The sequence below is a fragment of the Strigops habroptila genome, chromosome 3 (genome assembly GCF_004027225.2).
Source record: "Strigops habroptila isolate Jane chromosome 3, bStrHab1.2.pri, whole genome shotgun sequence".
In the NCBI taxonomy this organism is placed as follows: Eukaryota; Metazoa; Chordata; class Aves; order Psittaciformes; family Psittacidae; genus Strigops; species Strigops habroptila.
Window position 1 is genome coordinate 59,177,771 of NC_044279.2, and position 10,859 is coordinate 59,188,629.

The following is a 10,859-nucleotide window of genomic DNA, read 5'->3' on the forward strand; positions in this document are numbered from 1 at the left end:
CCCCTGGATGCCACTGCTTCTGTCCCTGGCACGTGCTCTCATGTCCATAATTTGCTATACCTTCCGGTGGCTGCTGTTCTCAGCGGGAGCTGCGTGAGTCAGAACCCCTGGCCTGCCACTGAAGTTTTCTTGCCTCTGTGAGGAGCAGGGATGCCTGCCATCTGGACAGACTTAAGATGTGGCCAGAAGTATGGCTTGGCCACAGCTCGGTCATGCTCAATCTCAAGCCGAATGTGAGTGTAAGCGCAGCAATTTAAGAGTTGACAGGGTGACAAACCAGTGACTCATGTTTCTTCCTTAACCACAGCACTTTTCATCCTTCGACCTCTTCAGGGAAGGTCCACTGACAAAGAGCTGTGCCAGATACAGAAGTTCTCTCTGACACAATTAAGTGAGATGTCAGCTGTTCACAAGAGTTATTTGGCTGTCTTTGAAAACTGAGAATGAGAATCAACAATTCAAAGGGCAAATCTGGGGTAGAGATGGGCCTTAGGGCAGGAGGACAATGTAAGGAATTAGTAGCAGTTTACAGGCTAAAGGGTATGTTTGTAAAGCTGATTCCCCTAGACTCAGTCTTATGAAAATCCTTGGTACATCTCCTGCAAAACTAAACTGGCTTATTTGTTGCATTTCCTCCAAAATACATAGATGGCACATTTTTCAGGAAAGCCTGATCAAAATCTGACAAGTAATAAAGGAAAAGCGTTAGAAAAAAATTAATTTTCCTCCACTCTGGTGTTAATGACATTTTAACAATATATTATTACATTTAGTTCTGATCTCACTTATGGTAGGGCCATTCCCACATAGCTTCATTGACTTCAACATCCTCACTTTAGCTTATACAACCCAATTCTGATGTAAAATACTGTGTTAAAAATCCAGTATGTTAATCTCTGTCTTCTGTTCCTTATTTATAATTGCAAAGTTTCTGACTGCACTGAGATAGAAAGTGCAGTTGTATGGATTAGTGTCATGCTATAATATGCAACACCTTTTCAGTGACTTTTTTTCCTTCTCTGTTGTAAATGTGAACTTTTGTTCACATTTGAACATTGTCCAAATGTGAACATTTGGAAGTCACATATTTCCAGATGTCACCTGGTTATGAAGACCTCTTTAGAGATAAGTATTTCAGTGAAGCTCTTTTTAGAATTATTGTCCCAAACACCACATCAGTTTAAAAAAGTACAGCATGGAACTTTGTTCTGTAGGCATTAAGGAAGGAGGAAGACTATCTTGTCTGTTCTTCTGATCAACTGCAACTCTACCCTCGTTTTGCTTAGACACACTCTCTGGTGGTTTGTCTTGTCTGGTTTTACATTATTCGTACTGTAAGACTTGAGTATCAGATAAAAGAGCAGTAATTTCCTGGAACAAATATTTGGAAATATATGTTTCCATATTTAACAGCAATTAGTGAGAATAAATTATGAATATATAAATTAATCAATTAATCATATCCTTCTTGCTTTACTTAGGAAGCCATTCCTTGAGGCTTGGTTCTTTTCTTATTGCCACCTGTGTAATTATGGAGCAACTCCTCTAAGTAACTGGAGTCACCCCGGACTAAAACTGACATACGTGAGAGCTGAACCAAGTGTGATGGAGCTATCCCTCCAAGAAAAGCAAACAGCAGTCAGGCCTTAGCTAAAACATTTCTGCCCCTTTGCCAAGCAGCAGCAAATTTTGATGCCTTGTAGGTCAGGTTTCCTCTCTAAGAGCAGGATACAGAGGTGCTGACTTGGGTATTTCCTTAGGGTAATGTGTCTATTTAAAGAACATACAGACACTTGCTGATTACCACAAGGGTGGTTATAAACAGCACACAGTCAATTCCCCTCTACAGAAACACCACTGCCTTGTCCCAAGAAACAGATGCTTTGGTATCCTTTCTTTACAGGGCGCTCACAAACCGAGAGGCCGCTGTTTAGACACATCCAGCACCCCTTTCTCTCCTCCGTCCCTGCCTTTGAATGGGGGAAACCTTTGCCCAAGGCTCTGACCTCGTGGTGTGGAAAAGTGGCTCCATCATTAAGCCTGGCTTTATATCTGTGTTCTGTTTCACAAAGGATGCTCAGAAAGCTCTAAATGCTTAGACAAAGGGGAGAGCTTCAACCCACAGAGTATCCTTAACAATTTTGTGTGCGTGGTTACTGCTTGGCATTTTTAACTTTTCTATGAAGAATTTTTTCATGGGTGTGATACATCATGTGCAAACCATTCACTCCTTTCACCATAGCCATATATTTTCAAAAACAATCGTGCTCTTTATTAAAGAACTTAAAAATAGCATTCTAGTGCAAAAGGTTATCCAATGCCTTTCTACTGCAGAGTATGTCAGCAACTCTTTGACAGTGTGCAGTGCATGTCAGTGATTTATTTGCGAAATTCCTAGAGAGCAGGGGCAAGCTGCGTAGAAGTCTTGATGCGTCAAATTTAATGATGTGTAATAAAAAATGTAGCAGCCGATAATGCAAACATATTGAGGAGGTCACGAAGAATACACTTTTCGGGCTGCAAAGCTGTTGAGAAGACAAGCAAACGAGGATCATCGTTGCAAAGCTCAAGTTCTATTTAAATGTGGTCAGGGAGGGGCTTACCAGGGTGGTTGAAAGAGAGGAGGAGGCTGAGGTTTATTGACACATAACAGGAGACAGGAGCCACTACCTGGCTGCACAGCTCCGCTGCATATGAGAGCTGGATGTGACCCTAGGACAGATCCTGGTCTTACCCTGATGCAGGAGTCTAGTAATGCTGACTCTCCTCAAATCAATTTGAGGGCCTCAAATCACCCACTAATGTAAACCAACATTGCTTTTTTGCTTTCTATCGATACAGGACATGAGCTGGTTGCAATAATTTTAACCTAGCCTGCAGATTTACACCAGCTGAAAACCTGGCTCCAAGCAGACTGTGAGGGAATTTCCTTGACTTTTCTCCCCCTTCCCTTTAGAAATAAATTACTGCTGCATGCTTTCCATTTTCCTATAAGCTTTCTATCCAATGATCCAAACACTCCAAAATAAACACGTACATTTCCTTCCTTGGTACTCTATGTCAGAATCTATTTAGCTGCCTCTGCAAGAGCAAGCGATCCTAAAAATCCCACCATTGTGATTATGCAGAAGTTTCTTTTATGTTTAGAACCATCTCTGAGCGTACGTGTTACACCTCAGCAATACTTCCTGCCATATTCACATCCTTGCAGTGCTTCTAGGTGCATTTCCTAGGGCTGTATGCTGCTACTGGACTTACTAACCACCATTAGACAAATTTAGCTATAATTTGTTCCAATTCAAGTCTGGAGTAAATGCCGCAATTCCTGAGTAATTCTGAGTGCGTAAGCTGATAAATGTACAGTGGAATCTCCTGAAATTAAATGGGATGAAAACTTGAATTACAGCGCAGCAAAGTAGGACCTGTGTTCTTGAGTACACTGACCTTTCTTATCATGAAATTCTGGTATTGGAGTGTGTGTATGTGTGAGGAAGCAGGTAACAAACTGCTGCTGCTGCAGATATGTATTACTTTTTCCTGTGTCTATTTATTTATTTATTATCCTTCATATCATAGGAACAAGTAAAGGTCTAAACTGAGATCAAAGAATTGTTTTGTAGGTTGATATAAAACACATGTATTATCATTCAAAATTTATTTGGGCTGGCTGTAGATGTAGAGGGAGAATGGCAGACCAGGATGGTAAGGGAAGAGGCAGGAACAACATGGCCCACTGCCTTTTTTGCCCATGGCTGTGGCAGTGTGTGGAAGTTGCTGTGCTGAGTAAGAGCTTGGTTTTATGGGATACAGATGATTAATATGGTTGGGGCTGGCCATACCCAGCAGTAGCAACCACTGCCCCGTGCCTCCCCATGCGTGCCTTGGCAGCAACGGGAACAGACAATTCAGGTTGCCAGAGGTTTTGTCCCAGTTACACATCCTTGTCTCCCACCACAGAAGTGGGAAGGCCCTCTCTGACTCTGGCCATGTTATCATTTGAGTTGCAAAACTCAGTTTCACCTAAAGCCTTGGGAAGCCCAGAACTGGCTGCAACAGGGTATGCTGGTATCACTCCACACACACTATATCCCTTTATGCTGGTGGAGGGTCTGGCCACAGAGGTTGTCCCATCTAACTTAATGCATTATGTAACCAAAAGGTGTGAGCACAGAATATGGTATATTCAAGTTTGGTTTTCAGTTTACAGAATAATCTGCTCTGAGACCAGATGTGTTTCAAATGCCTCATGACTGGAACATGGGTACATGCTTGCCCCATTCCCTGGTAAAACCCCATCACTTTCATTTTAGTGGCCTTGTAGATGCACCCTGCCCACATATTTTGGCACTGGTGTGCATGAGTACAGCACAGGGCACAGGGAGTCCAATCCCGCATGATTTGGGTGGGCAAAAAAGAGCATTCCACAGGCCATATTTTAGGTTCTGGGACAGCAGTGATTGAAAATCATTGTCAGGTCATAAAGGTATTGCAGCAAGACATATACGCTTCTTCACAGAAGGGGCAGCAGCACATCTTCCATAGAGGAGGCTACATAAGATGAGGCCAACATGCTCCATGCTATCTGTGTTGAAGGTGTCCCAGCAGGAGTTAACGCAACCCTGTGTTGACCAAGCTTCAGCTGGCAAACAGCTGCATCCAGACAATGGCCCCGATCGAGAAACAGGAATTTGCCAACCAGAACTTGCTGAGTGAAGCTCGTGATTTCAATTCAGCCTTCTTGTTTGCCTGTCCTTTGCCCTGCCAGGGTCTCGGGCTCCAAACCTGCCAAGCTGTTCTCTGGACTGCAGGCGCATATGCCTCGGCTTTTCAGGCTCTGAGCTCTTCTGCTGCCTGAGAGGTGCGTGGACCACTGAGATCAGGAGCTTCCAGCCTTCCCTAAGTCTGCAAATTGTCCAGCATCTCCAGAGGCTGAGTCTCCCAAGCTGGTTCATATCTGCAAAAGAGCTGACTCCCAAGCACAGCGGTTAGTGAGGAGGGCTACCCTGAGATTCTGCTTTCAGCTTCCCAGGGGAGCTGGGGAAATACATCCTGTCCAAGAAAAATGTGAACTGCTACTGCTGCTGGAATGCTTTTTACTGCTTTGAAAAATGTTAGGTCTTTGTGCGTTGTCCTGAGCTGTAGCAACATGCTCAGCTTACAGGCCTAGGCAAAATAGGCAAGACTGTTGGGGTGGAAAAAGGGACGTAGTTTCCAAAGTGCTGACAACATTGTGATTTTTACTTTTTTCCTGAAGTAAAAAGTCTGCAGCAAAAGAGTAGCTGTCCTGGAAAGAAAATATTTAATTCTTTTTCTTTCTATGCACCATTTTAGTATTTTTCCATGTGTTTCTGATCATCTCAGGGAGATGTATAGTTTTACCCAACTTCAGAGAAATAAAACTCTTAGTGAGCTAGAAATCAGATCACAAAGATTTTAATAGTACCAAGGGATATGTGTGGAGCCCGGTGATGCTGAAGGGTAGGCAATGCTAATGTGTAAACCCAGGCATAAGCAAGTGGCAGAAATACCATTCACTGAGAGCAGGATTGAGCTCTAGGTCACACCAAAGGCAAAGTTAATTCAGTGTTTTACTTCAGTGTTGCTCACAGCCTGGCCCAGTCACACACACAGATACCTCTCACCCAAGGACAGGGTGCTTTTAAGCAGGATGGACTTATCTGGAACCAAAGGTTTTGCTCAAGGCCTCTCAGCTCTGCAGAGAGCACAAGCTCTGCTCAGACACTAGTTATTCTCCACAGTTCTCCCCAGATGAAGAAAGAGAGACAGAATTTATCAGGAGAGCGCCAGGGAGCAGCTGACCCTAGAACTACACAGAAAGCACAGGATGTAGCAAGGTATGCTGCCACATAGCCCTGCCATGGTTCCTCAGCTACCTGATTTCTCCCACCAGCTGGAGCTGAGGGGCAATGTGCAGAGCCGGCCACTGTGCTGTGCCTGACACCCCACCTCACGAGGATAGGAAGGGGAAAACATGCAGGAGACAGGCAGGAGCTGCTTGCGAGGAGTGGGTCAGGCTGGGGCTGGCATCTTCTGTTCACCTCCTGCAGGTTTCTCTGCTTGAGGAGCAGATGTCTGGTATGTCTCGGGACTACATTTTGCTGCAGCCACCCCAGTCGCACTGCAAGTGTGTGGTGTGGAGCCCATGCCACTGTTCTTCCATGCGGTCTCTGGTAGGAGAGATCCACTTACTTAACTCCTTCTTCCTAGGGTTTCTTTTTGGCGCCCTAAAGGCGTGGGTGCAGCGCGATGGTGAACTTCCACTGTGTCCAATGCTCTGCTTTTCTCCCCATGAGATAATCTTCAGTCCCTTAAGAAACCTCTTAGATCTGCAGTGGCACATAACTCAGTTTTGGGTCCTGAGCTGTGGGTGCCAATAATAGGAATAAGGCATCTAATTGCTTAGTTTAGAGAGGGAATTTGGACACCCCACTGATTTTTCCAAACATTTCTGGGCCTAATTGGAATGAAGCCCATTAACTTCAGTGGGCTTTGGATGATTTCCTATATACACAGAACTTGAAAAATTGTGCTTTAAAAGAAATACCAAAGTTAAATTGGGAAAATTTAACAATTCTCTTTGTATTTTAATTAGTGGCTCTACGCTGACAATATAATTAGAGAGATGCTATGTTAATTAATGCCAGATGACATTAGTGGGATGGCAAAAGCATCCAGTTTTCTAAAGAATAGTTCACGGTTGAACTGTTCCTCTCTCCCCACCCCATTTTTAGCAGAGAACTATATTCAAAAAGTCAGAGACGGCTGAAATAAACCAAAAGCCAAACCGTTTGCAAATACCAGTAATGTGGTGTATCTTAGCATGGTACTTTCAAGCCACATCTAATGCTATTGCAGTAAAAGACATTAACCATGTTTCCTTAGCACCTACATATAAAAAAGAAGGAACATTTGCAGGACCTAGCGCTGTTGCGCTGTTGCCGTGTTTGAAGTGCATAGTGGACAACCCAGCCACTGAGGCCAAAGGAGCAGAACTTGTGCTTTATGTAGCTGAGCATTTGAAAGGTCATTTTTGGTTTAGGGTTTATGGATTTCTCAGGGTCCTTCAGATAATTGGAAATGGATTTGCAGTGACAAGGCAAAACACATTCACATTCAGTGTTAAGTCCATACATGGTGTGTTCATGTACTGTGTGAGTTCATCTATGTTAAACTTCAACCTACATGCGTCAAAGGACCTCTATACTAGGAGGTCCATACCACTACGGGAAATTTGTTAGGGCACAAAAATTAACATCCCATGAGAACTATGGCCTTTATTTTAATATAAACTCACATATTCAAAATTGAATCTATAGAGATACTTATCTATGGGTGTAAATATTTATATATTTAAGTTCACTGTATGCTGCCTTGTAGATCCTGTGTTGAGTAGAGTTAGTAAGTTGAAAGTCTTGGGGAATATAATTGTATCCTGCTGTGGCAGTAGATGAAAATTTGTACTGCTCTAAATAGGACTTAAAAAGAAAACTCTTCTGTAGCTGGTCTTAGCAATAGGGCAGCATAATGAAGTTGATAGCACTTCCTTGAAGGTTTTAATTTTCCTGGGAGGAGAAGAGGGAAAGGTAAAAACTGAAGGCTGGCACATCCCAAATTGCAGGAATGTCTCAAATGCTGCTCCTGGGTGACACATGGAATCTAACACCAGAGCAAAATAACATGCCTGCATAAAACAAAACACACAGCCCACACAAACCCATGCAGCCAGGTTAAACCTCTTCATAAGCTTGGTCATGTAAACAGTTCACATGTGCAGGCTGATCAGGCAGTGTCTGTCCTTCCACTGAGTGCCATAATGTTGGCCTAAAAGCATGAAACCGCCATTAACGCCAGTGTTGTGGCCTCTGGCCAAACCAGCTGTAGTGTAACTGTGTGCCTATGCATGGCCAGGACTTAATCTGTGTTGCTGGTTATCTGACAACATCTACATCACTCACTGCTATAGGCTAAAACAGCCCAGGACCCTTGGCCTGTCTATGTGTGACAGAAGAATTTGCTTTACTAGTAATATTCCAAATTCACAGCAGGCAAACTTGAAGTTGCACAAACCCACTTCTCCTCCTGTAGTAACTCTGCAGTGGCTTTGCATCTGCTTTGCATAGAGTTCAATGCCAGGAAAAGCCACAGGAAAATTAACTCTTGTCTCAGCTTGTCTGACACTCTCTGTTAACACGGAAAGCTCACTATTTTTCTTGAGGCTGGAGCTGTATTTTACATTTCCTGCCCCCCCACCTCGCGACTGCTGATGGGTGGTGAAAGCTCATATATTCCCTAAGTTAAAATGTCACTGGATTTATAGTATAGTGTTTAGAATTGGGCAAATCAGGGTAGTGTCAGTGTGTGGCTGATGGGATCATACTTGGCCTAGTGCTTGATATCAGAAGCGAAGCAGCTTGTCAGAATAGAAAGCTGCAACTGGTGATTTGCCCTCAAAGATCCATATCCACAGAGGATCCAGAAGACTTCGACGGGAATATTTTAATGCAAATGTGAAGAAGCCTTTGAATTGATGAATATGCTTTAACTTAACAAAAGTATTTAGCCCTAGCACACTGAAGTGTTTTTGGATTTGAGGACATACATCTTGTTTGCCTGTGTTCAGAATTTGCTGTGTAAATTGCGCTGCAGAAACAAGCACTAAAATGAAGTAACTCACAGAACAACACTTCCACAAAATCTAGCATCACTTGTGCTGACTTTTTACCAGCTTTTGTATCAGTGCAGTGTATGGGTTGGTACTTAATGGTTTTGATGAACTCATTCATTTCAACTTGTTTTCAAACCTCTTCACACATAAGCCTGAGAAGATATTTCTAAGCAAAATTCAATTAAAGCAAACAGCAATTTCATAATAGGTATTTATAAACAAATCTGTGCACAAAAACTGAAATAGTAACCAAGCTTTTCATTCTTTTTCCAGATCCTAACAATTCCTTTTCCCTCCCGACGACACACAGAATGATTGTTTGCACATTTCATTGAGATCACATGGAGATACGACGATTCAAGCTGCCATCGGGACCTGAAGTTTTCACAGAGAAGGTTCTACCATAGGCAGCTGCTCTCCGGACACGCTTCTGATCCCATCTGTGACTGTGTGGGTTTAAGGACGAGCAGCTTCTCCCCATACAAAGCCCTGTACATGAGATGAAACCATCAAAGCTGTTTGTGGAGCACCAGCAGTATGTGCAGAACTGGGCAAGCTTTCCTGTTACGCAGGCGTTTTCCCACTGCACGAGGAAGAACCACAACACTCAAAACAGTTTTCCTAGAGGGGGCAAAATATGAAAGTGAGATCCGGCCATCCTGAAATTGCTGATCAGGGCGTTTACCTCAGTTACCAAACATCTGCATTCAAATCCTTTCTTTGCCTCTCTCACACCACAGATGGGAATGTGGGTTTCCCACATCCCGAGCTTGTGGTTTTACCACCAGGCTACTTGTTCTTTGAAAGCAGGTCTCTCTTTTGGTTTTTACATCTGCTCATGTGAGGTAGCCTACTTAATAAGCAAACTGAATCACTCCGGTTTAACTCTAATTTGCGAGATGATTTCACGTTATATCGTCACACGTATTTTTGCAAGAGTCTTTTTTAATGAGGCTGTTGTGAAACAATCTAATAACATTTAACACACACACAAAAATGACCAGGTTACTAACACCTAAATTCCTGGGAGAGGAGAAATGGGGATTACAGTTTCTCAGTTGAATTTTTTGCGTGGTTCACAATGGTATGTACCCTCCCACTGCACAGGAGTATCCCTACAGAAGCTCCCATAGGAGCCCACAGGACTTTTGTCACTGATTTAAGTGACAGAAACGACTCGTTTCAAGAACACAAGGAAAGCTTGCCTGATCTTTTGCGGTGTCTGCCTGAAGAGACACCATTTTTTACACAACAGCTCAAAGATGTGTTTGTTTTCCACCCAAGTCTTAACACCTCAGTATGAGGGAGTAGTGCTGAACACCCCCACAGGGGCTTTGGCTCACTTAGGTGAATTCATCACAGGAACACACTTTCTACATCACACGGCACAGCCCCAGAGGGTTAATGCCTTCGATGCTCAGCTGGGTGCAGCCCGAAAGCAGAGCCCCTTAGATGCACACTGAGAATGAGAGAAGCTGGAAGCTGTCACACGCCAGTCGCTGAGAACAAAGCTCCAGCCTCTTAAATTAAAACTCTTGCACACCAGATGTGTAGACACGACATGTTTATTTTTGACCTTCCAATTTAAGGAGGGAAACCGGCCAAATTAATCCCTTGTGTGAGCCAGTCGGCATCACTGGAGTTACCCTCGGAATAGGCTTTGTTAGGAACAAGGTTCGCAACCTTTGTCTGAGACCTGGCAACGTGTTTCAAACACATCTTACTGCCTGGGATGTAACACTGGCACATAAATGACACTGTAGTATGTTAATCAGCACATGAAAGCCTTTTAATTACAGGGAACTATGGTTTTGGCCTTTTAATAAGAACACAGGCTTCACCATGCAGTTGTTAACTTGCTTCCAAACCCCCCCGTGTTCATTAACTTTCACACAGAGCATCCCGGTAGCTATTACTAAAGCCTTGCATTCTATTTCGAAACGGCCGAAAGCTGCCCAACTTTAACGGGCTCCTAACTTTCCAAGTGATTCCGCAAGGCCTCGGCTGACATCGTCGTGACCGGCTGCGGCCAGGAACGCTTTTTAGGCGCAGCCAGGCACTGCCTTACGCCGCCAGCACGACCCGGCGGGGAGCTCTGGGGCCGCTGCTCAGCCTCCTTCCCTCAGCGCCGCGCTCTGAGGAGCTGCGGCGGAGCGCACCCGCCCCCGCCGGC